We start from the raw sequence: 9,468 nt of genomic DNA on the forward strand, positions 1-9,468 counted from the left end.
CAGAAAAAACGACATCGCTATGCTACGTAAGTTTCTACGTAAGGGGCTCGGTATTTCACTTAGGCTACGTAAGTCTCTACGTAACGTGCTCGGTATTAGATCTACCAACGCGTGGTAGCGGTGTGCTGTGCACGTGCACGGCAGACATTGTGAATTCAGTGCACATTATAGCAATAAAAACTGCTTTATGGCAGTTTTCTAAAAAAAGTTATTGTGTTCTAGTCCATGGACCTCGTCTAAAAAGTAAGAAATTAACGAAATGTGATAGCTGAAAATTAAAATTTCACACAAAACCTCACAATAATCACAACACTTGAAATGCTGCTTTACACTTTAACTTGTACTGCACCAACAATTGGCAACATGCATGCATAGGAAAGAGGATCACGAGGGGAAAAGGTCTTCTACATGTAGCTTTTAATTCTGTGTGTGATTATTGTGAGGTTTTGTGTGAAATTTTAATTTTCAGCTATCACATTTCGTTAATTTCTTACTTTTTAGACGAGGTCCATGGACTAGAACACAATAACTTTTTTTAGAAAACTGCCATAAAGCAGTTTTTATTGCTATAATTTCTTTTGTTTTTTCTGTCACCAATCAATGGAATCGCGGCCCTATATCAATATGTAATTGATGGCCTTCACATCATATCAATACCGTATTCTGTCCCTCCAGGAACTTGCGATTCCGCGGCCGCGTTGTTTTCCGCGATCTGAACAAAAGTCTGTGATATCCGCGATATTTGAAAAATCATCCGCGATTCTTGTCGAAAACTATCCTTGATACTTGAAAAGCACCGCGATATTTCGAAAAGCAACCGCGATATTCGAGTCTTTCTTCGATGTTGTTTAGTTCTTGAAGCTCGTCAGTAGTTTACTTGTGAGATCGACGCCAGAATGGAGAAGTTTCTGGACAAATCAGCGGCTGACAAGTCACAAAATAAGGCTCGCGTCGAGTGTTGTCCGAGGATGGAGGAAAGCTGTCTTGCAAGCTCCTGTCCAGGCAGTTGAACACAGTCAGCGCAGCACAAGTTCTGTTTTGTCATGCATGATTTACGCTGTACGACTCGTACTTGTACATCATACACCACTACAGTAGTACAGTACAAGTACCAAAAATCGGCCGCAATTTCTGCAATTTTACCACACTAATCCCGCAATATTTGACAAAATCCGCAATATTCCCCGCAATTTGTGGCATTTTACCTCGCAACTTTTCCGCGATTTTTCCGAAATGTCTCCGCAAATTTCTGGAGGGACAGCGTATTATACGCATTGATGTGCAAGCCTTTTCTTGCAGAAAATGGCACTAGCATAATGCATGTTCTTCTGCGGGGAAACATGTGAGTAGTGGTGGTGATACTTTTTTTATACGGAGGTCATTCTGTGCATGTTGCTGTTGCAGAATTTCATGACTGTCGTAAATTTGTCTTGCCTTTCAGATTTCCCCACCCTCGATCAGATTTATTTGAGAAATGTAGCCATGCGCCAGGTGCGTGTCGCAGATGTTTTTGTTGATTCTGTGTTTATAATGGTTTATAATCATGGGTTATCATGATACGGTCATCCTGCATCATATTGCACTGAAATAGTAATCCTGTTGATGTCGATACAACTTTTGGAAGTAGTTCAATGACTTCAAACTGTTAGTCCACGATTTTCTAAAACAACACAGCAAAGGAGGAACAATAAACATGTATTAAAATGTAAACAAATACATTGCTGAGTCCGACACCTCGTTCCAAGAACTACACTGATCCTGAGGATAAAAGGGTCAAGGCTATGGTTGGAGGTACTGATACTGAGAGATAAACAAGGCACTCCATGATAATAAAATCTTACACATCTTTTGGTGAGTATGAATGATGTCCAGTCGAACCTCTTTAGGACGAACACCAAGGTACCGATGGTATTTTATTCTGTGAGTTTGTCTTAACCTATTTTATAACCAATGAATACAATTATTTCTCCAATAGACATACGAATAGATTTCTTCTACAGTGAAAGATTCTAAGTCATACCGACTCATTGACTCGTCTCGTATGAAACAAATGAGTCACTAGAGAGGTTCTGCAGAACGAAAATGCGTACAAACTTTCGCTCTACGTCATGAAGTGCAAAACTTCACACGAACTTTCGCAACTTTGGACGCGAAACTTACATGGAACGCCAAATGAACCGCCGTAGGAAATTTCGTGAGATCGGGTCATCATGGCGCACGTGCACTTGGCCCGCGCAAACTACGAAAATGTGCAGAACGCAAAGTTCGTGCAAAAATTCGTACACACTTTCGAAAGGACTGTCGCGAAACTTCGTTCGAATTTTCGTTTTGCAGAACCTCGCTACTGAACCTTTCTTTAGCAACATGACGCCAACTGAAACAGCAACAGAGAAAGTACGATACATGTACTGCATATTCTTACAGGTACTACAAACAGATTGCAGATCGTAATTCTTGCTTTGGCGGCACGAAACTTTATTTGGGGCAGTGCAATCTCGGCGGTACTCACAAATCAAACAGCCCAGACTCGAGTAAATAAATCCAATCATACAAGTAGGAGATTTTCACGAGACGAGACTGCACCCATTGGCTTGTTTCGTATGAAGCAAACAAGTTACTGAACCTCACCACAATGGAGATTTGCCCTGATATGCGAATTTATTTGGCAAACTCGGTCAATGAGTCCTTGAACCTTTCCCTCCAGATTGGGAACTGCCAACGATAGTATGCCACTGACCAGTGCCTTACTTGTAACGTACTAATGTGCAATGAATATGAGTCTTTCGACAACACATCTAACATAAGCCTTACCGTCAAGAAGGTGAACTCGCATTCTTCGCACACTGTAGGCAAGGGCAAAGAGATAAAAATGGATCTAAATCCGAATAAAATCAGCACACGTTTCCGTAAATGAAAGGGTGAGCATAAGCAAATGAATCGAAGGAAACTGGTCAACTCAGAGATCACCTGTCATTGAGTATTCCGTAAAAGGAGGCCTCGGCAGCGGAAAAGCTAAATTTAGCAAGGAGATCCTGTCAGCTTTTCCATTATTTATTGCATTCCGCGCCGCCCAAAATCAGCACACTTTTCGTAAATGAAAGAGTCAACACAAGCAAATGAATCAAAGGGAACTGGTCAACTCACCTGTCATTGAGTAATATTCCGCGAAAGGTCTCAGCAGCGCCGAAACGAAATAAGCCAGGCCAGGATACGAAATATCCGAAACAGCTCATGCAAGAAGCAGTTCCAAAGAAGGAAGTTCCTCGTGCATGCACATCCGAAAAGGCAACAACAAAAAGTCTGCAATGCACAGGCATAGGCATGCGGCCAGCCGGCCGCGCGATGGCAGGAGCCATGGAGTAGCTCCCTGGTCCAGGACCACGTACCGAGCATCTTACGTAGAAACTTACGCAGCTACGTAGACAACGTGTCTGAATAGCGGTGTCGTTAGGTAGCGCCATGTGAACACAATAATAGAAAAGCTGACAGGATCGCTTTTCTAAATGCATGCAGTCCGCGGATCCGTGGTCGGATGTGCATGCGCGAGGAACTTCCTTCTTTGGAACTGCTTCTTGCATGAGCTGTTTCAGATATTTCGTCTCATGGCCTGGCTTATTTCGTTTCGGCGCTGCTGAGACCTCCTTTCGCGGAATATTACTCAATGACAGGTGAGTTGACCAGTTGCCTTTGATTCATTTGCTTGTGTTGACTCTTTCATTCAGGAAAAGTTTGCTGATTTTGGGGCGGAATGCAATAAATAATGGAAAAGTTGACAGGATCTCTTTTCTAAATTAAATAATTATTTTGCTTTTCTGCTGCCGAGCTGCGAGGCCTCCTTTTACGGAATACTCGATGACAGGTGATCTCTAAGTTTACCGGTTTCCTTCGATTCATTTGCTTATGTTCACCTTTCATTTACGGAAACGTGTGCTGATTTTATTCGGATTTAGATCCATTTTTATCTCTTTGCCCTTGTCTACAGTGTGCGAAGAACGCGAGTTCAACTTCTTGACGGTAAGGCTTATGTTAGATGTGTTGTCGAAATACTCATATTCATTGTACATTGGTACGTTACAAGTAAGGCACTGGTCAGTGGCATACTATCGTTGGCAGTTCCCAATCTGGAGGGAAAGGTTCAAGTACCAATTGACCGAGTTTGAAAAATAAATTCGCATATCAGGGGAAATCTCTATTGTGGAGAGGTTCAGTAACTTGTTTGTTTCATACGAAACAAGCCAATGGGTGCAGTCCCGTCTCGTGAAAATCTCGTTTGCGCGGGCCAAGTGCACGTACGCCATGACCCGATCTCACGAAATTTCCTACGACAGTTCATTTCGCGTTCCCTGCAAGTTTCGCGTCCAAAGGTGCGAAGTTTCGCACTTCATGATGTAGAGCGAAAGTTTGTACGCATTTTTGTTTTGCAGAATCTCTCTAGTGACTCAATTGTTTCATACGAGACGAGTCAATGAGTCTGTGTGGCTTAGAATCTTTCGCTGTAGAAGAAATCTATTCGTATGTCTATTGGAGAAATAATTGTATTCACTGGTTATAAAATAGGTTAAGACAAACTCACAGAATAAATACCATCGGTCCCTTGGTGTTCGTCCTAAAGAGGTTCGACTGGATATCATTCATACTCACCAAAAGATATGTAAGATTTTATCATTGTGGAGTGCCTTGTTTATCTCTCAGTACCTCCAACCATAGCCTTGCCCCTTTTCTCCTCAGGATCAGTGTAGTTGTTGGAACGAGGTTTTGGACTCAGCAATGTATTCGTTTACATTTTAATACATGTTTATTGTTCCTCCTTTGCTGTGTTGTTTTAGACAATCGTGGACTAACAGTTTGAAGTCATTGAACTACTTCCAAAAGTTGTATCGACATCAACAGGATTACGATTTCAGTTTCAATATGAGGCTGGATGACCTTATCACGATAACCCATGACTATAAACCATTATAAACACAGAATCAACAAAAACATCTGCGACACGCACCTGGCGCATGGCTACATTTCTCAAATAAATCTGATTGAGGGTGGAGAAATCTGAAATATCTGAAAGGCAAGACAATTTTATGACAGAGTCATGAAATTCTGCAACAGCAACATGCACAGAATGACCTCCGTATAATAAAAGTATCACCACCACTGCTCACATGTTTCCCCGCAGAAGAACATGCATTATTCTAGTGCCATTTTCTGCAAGAAAAGGCTTGCACATCAATGCGTATAATATGGTATTGATATGATGTGAAGGCCATCATTTACATGTACATATTGATATAGGGAATTCCATTGATTGGTGACAGAAAAAACAAAAGAAATTATAGCAATAAAAACTGCTTTATGGCAGTTTTCTAAAAAAGGTTATTGTGTTCTAGTCCATGGACCCCGTCTAAAAAGTAAGAAATTAACGAAATGTGATAGCTGAAAATTAAAATTTCACACAAAACCTCACAATAATCACAACACTTGAAATGCTGCTTTCAACACTAAACTTGTACTGCACCAACAATTGGCAACATGCATGCATAGGAAAGAGGATCACGAGGGGAAAAGGTCTTCTGCATGTAGCTTTTCATTCTGTGTGTGATTATTGTGAGGTTTTGTGTGAAATTTTAATTTTCAGCTATCACATTTCGTTAATTTCTTACTTTTTAGACGGGGTCCATGGACTAGAACACAATAACCTTTTTTAGAAAACTGCCATAAAGCAGTTTTTATTGCTATAATCTCTAGGGAGGTTCTGCTCTACGTTTTGGGAACGCGACGCAAAGAATCACGCGAACTTTCTTCGCGTTCCCGTAACGTAAAGAAATGCTGTTCTGCTCTACGTTTCACCTAGAGAAGTCACGTGGAATGTGTACTGGGAATTTCCCCTTCCATATTTGGCAGTTTTCTGCATGCAGTTGATCGATACCCAGCAAATCCGTACGCATTTTCTCTGCGTGTGCCACAACGTAGAGAATCCCATCTCCGCGTAGAAATCTGGAGCCAAAACACGCGAAGCCGTAGACTCTAACCCAGACACCTGCTCTCTACGTGATTTCTCTACGTTTCACGTATAGCAGAACCTCCCTACTGCTGTACTTTCCTCGCCGTTTGTGTCTGTGTTGTCAGGTACACGTAGTAATGTAGCCGCCACGACGTGCTTTGCACTTTTCTACGCGCGCTCTCACTAGGTACCGCGCTTGAGTGTAGGCAGGTTGCCTGCAAACTATTCTAGCTCGATGAAGCTGCGCGAAGCGTCCTTCAAGAGTTTGAAATTGTTATTCTTCATCAGCACTCGGCCGAAGACCGGAGATTGGCACCCGCCGGACTAGCATCCAGCAGCCAAAGGTGGGGCCATGCATCACATGGATGTTATGGAAGTTATTCTCTGGCATTCTGAGCAATACGATCACAGCCTATCTCGACGCGGCATCTTACAAATCAAGGACCTTACGCAGGATAGCCGCCAAGCCAAAGGGAGCATTCTTTTGCAATTCAGACACAGAGCAGTAGCTGGTGATGCTGATGGTGTCAAGGTATCCTGGCAACTGTTTGGAAACAGTGCCCAAAGTCCCACCCACCACAGGAACAATCTGAGTCTCAATTTGCCATAGCCGATCGATTTCGCGAGCCGCTTGAAGAAGTTGATACTTGGCACGTTTCTCAAATTCCTTTTCAGCAACTCGTGGATCACGAGGTACAGCATTGTCAATGATCAGGGCCTTCTTGGCAAGTCTATCAACCTGAGAACAATATCAGGCCGTCGGTGCTCAATGAAGCGACCGCACTGGATGGTGAAATCCCACAGAATCTTGATCTTCTGGTCCTGCGGATGGATGTTGGCGTCTGAAGGATCTCTAGCTTCAGGCACGTTACCGTCGGGTGCAGGATGCTCTTGGACCGTTGCACTGTTCTTGGTATGCTCAAGGACCGGATCACAGTGATGCCTGTAGTACCTGCCTTCACATGGTATCCGATATACACGACAGAGCGACCAGTGGACCAGAGAGGCCAGCCGATTATGACGCTCCAAGTAATCCCTTCTTCCACTGAGCTTTGAAGACTCGCAGAGGATGTGGGCAACCGACTCGCCTGCCTTCCCACACCTTCGACACAGGGGGATTCCACCCTGATGGAAGATTTGGGCCTTGAGCAGGTTAGTTGCCAAGGCCTGGTCTTGTGCCGAGATGATCAGGCTCTCCGTGGTCCTCTTGAGGCCAGCCTTTGTCAGCCAACTCCAGATGTTCTCGTTGGTCAGTTGTTTTGTTTGCCGGACAAACTGTCCATGCAAGGGTTCTGGGTCCACGCCAAGAGGTGTTCTTTTTGAAGCCGACACTTCACCACCTCTGAGTTGTTTGGTGGGGCATCCAGATGTGACTACAGAATGGGCGCTGTCACCTTCAGGAGTTCCTCGTCTGACTGAAGCACATAACGCTGCATTTTGCTCTTCTCCATGGTGACAACATCATGAATACTTTGCAAACCTCGTCAACCCTCCTTGCGACTGACGTACATACTTGCTGCATCAGCGTGTGGATGGAGAGCTCCATGCTTGCGCGGACTTTGGTCAGCAAATTACACCTCGTCTGCCTCCTTGCCAATATACCAGCACTACACCGTATCAAAACAACAGCCCAGGTGTTGTTAGCTGTGATGATGTTGTGGCCGTTTAGAGCTGAGAGCAGTACTCGTCGCACACGCCACTTGTACTCCTGCAGGATTTTCATCATCTTACTTGAATGTTCCATACCTCCAGCTTCAAGGAGTCCGAGGTATTTGTACGTTTTTTCTGGCTGTAGCGACCTGATAGATGAGCTGTCAGGCAATAGGATCTCGTCAGAGGCTGCATACTTTCCTGCCTTTAGTACAATGGTTGCGCATTTTGCCACACCAAACTGCATGCCAATGCCTTGACTACAGCCATTAACAGTGTGAACAAGAGATCGCAACCCCTTTTTATTCTTTGCATACAGCTTGAGGTAATCCATGTACATGTACCATAGATGGTTGAGCTTGGTACGGTTTTGGTCCTTGAAACAGTAGGCTGCGTCAGCCTTCCGTAATACCATGATGATTGTTAAGAGGCAGATGACGAACAGCAGTGGGGATAAAAAGTCAACTAGGAAAATCCCACGCTGAATGGCCGCCGATCCCAAGTTGTTGGTACAGTTCCAAAGGTCAACCTTCCACTGAGCCATGCTAACAGTCATAAGTCTGCGTACGGAATTGTGTATGCGAAAAAGCTCCAAACAGCGCTCAATCCAATCGTGAGGAACCATGTCGTAGGCCTTCTTGTAGTCGACCCAGGCCATGGCCAAATTGGTTCTGCGACGCTTACTGTCCGTCATAGCGGCCAGGTCAATGACGAGTTGATCGTCAGTGCCATAAGTTCCGGGCTTACAACCTTTCAGCAGAGATGCCGCGTCGAGATAGGCTCTGCCGACCTTGGGTCTCGGCTTCATCATAACCAGGCGAGCCAATAGCAGAGAGAGAGAGAGAGAGAGAGAGAGAGAGAGAGAGAGAGAGAGAGAGAGAGAGAGAGAGAGAGAGAGAGAGAGAGAGAGAGAGAGAGAGAGAGAGAGAGAGAGAGAGAGAGAGAGAGAGAGAGAGAGAGAGAGAGAGAGAGAGAGAGAGAGAGAGAGAGAGAGAGAGAGAGAAAGAGAGTGAGAGGGTTGACGGTGGACTTGTTTCTGGTCTCTCTCAAAGGTTCTATTCTTTCAAAACTGCCGGGATCGTTCATCGGAGCGCTTGATCACAGAGGATGTAGCATGACTTTCCTGCTTCACCTCTTCCAGTACGACATTACGCCCCTTTTCAGGATCTCGTATTTAGTGGCTAGCTTGTCCTTTACCCTCTCATTTGTCAGTCATTGCCGACTCCATTCGCCAAGTCGACCGCGATCTTTGCGGAGCCGGGCCAGCTTACTCTTTCGCCATCCGTTCTCATTACGCCTTTTCTGTGTCTCAGTTGTGGATTTCACCTCTAATTAACCGCCCACAGACCAGGCGAGCTCGAGCAAAGATAAGTTGATTCAGACAGCTAACATATTCCTCCGGAACGTACAGTAACAGTCGATTGACAAAGCTAACCACTCACTGCACAGAGTCTAGATGGAGGTATGTGGCGCAGGGATGGTATACGAAGGCTTCAGACTTGCAGCAGGCAAACACACCTTCTCCGCCACTGTCCTATCAGGGCGCACTGAGCCACGTGCCTCTGCCTTGAACGACCCGCAAATTGCGTGGGTTAAAGAGTATTCAAACCGTGAGCGCAAGAAGCTGGCAGAGAGAGTTGAAGCTGCCCGCAGAGGAAGCCACTAGTGCAATGAAGGTAATTACGGTCCGTCAGTGTTAACTATGAGTAGTATTGGTTACCTTTCTTTCTTTTTAATACTCACTGCACTTGCTCTCAATCCCCATGCTGATCCCTTTTTCCCTCGTGCTGCTATGCGGCCTCCCGTTTCCTTTTTCCGGTGAG

The sequence above is a fragment of the Sycon ciliatum genome, chromosome 7 (genome assembly GCF_964019385.1).
Source record: "Sycon ciliatum chromosome 7, ocSycCili1.1, whole genome shotgun sequence".
Classification (NCBI taxonomy): domain Eukaryota; kingdom Metazoa; phylum Porifera; class Calcarea; order Leucosolenida; family Sycettidae; genus Sycon; species Sycon ciliatum.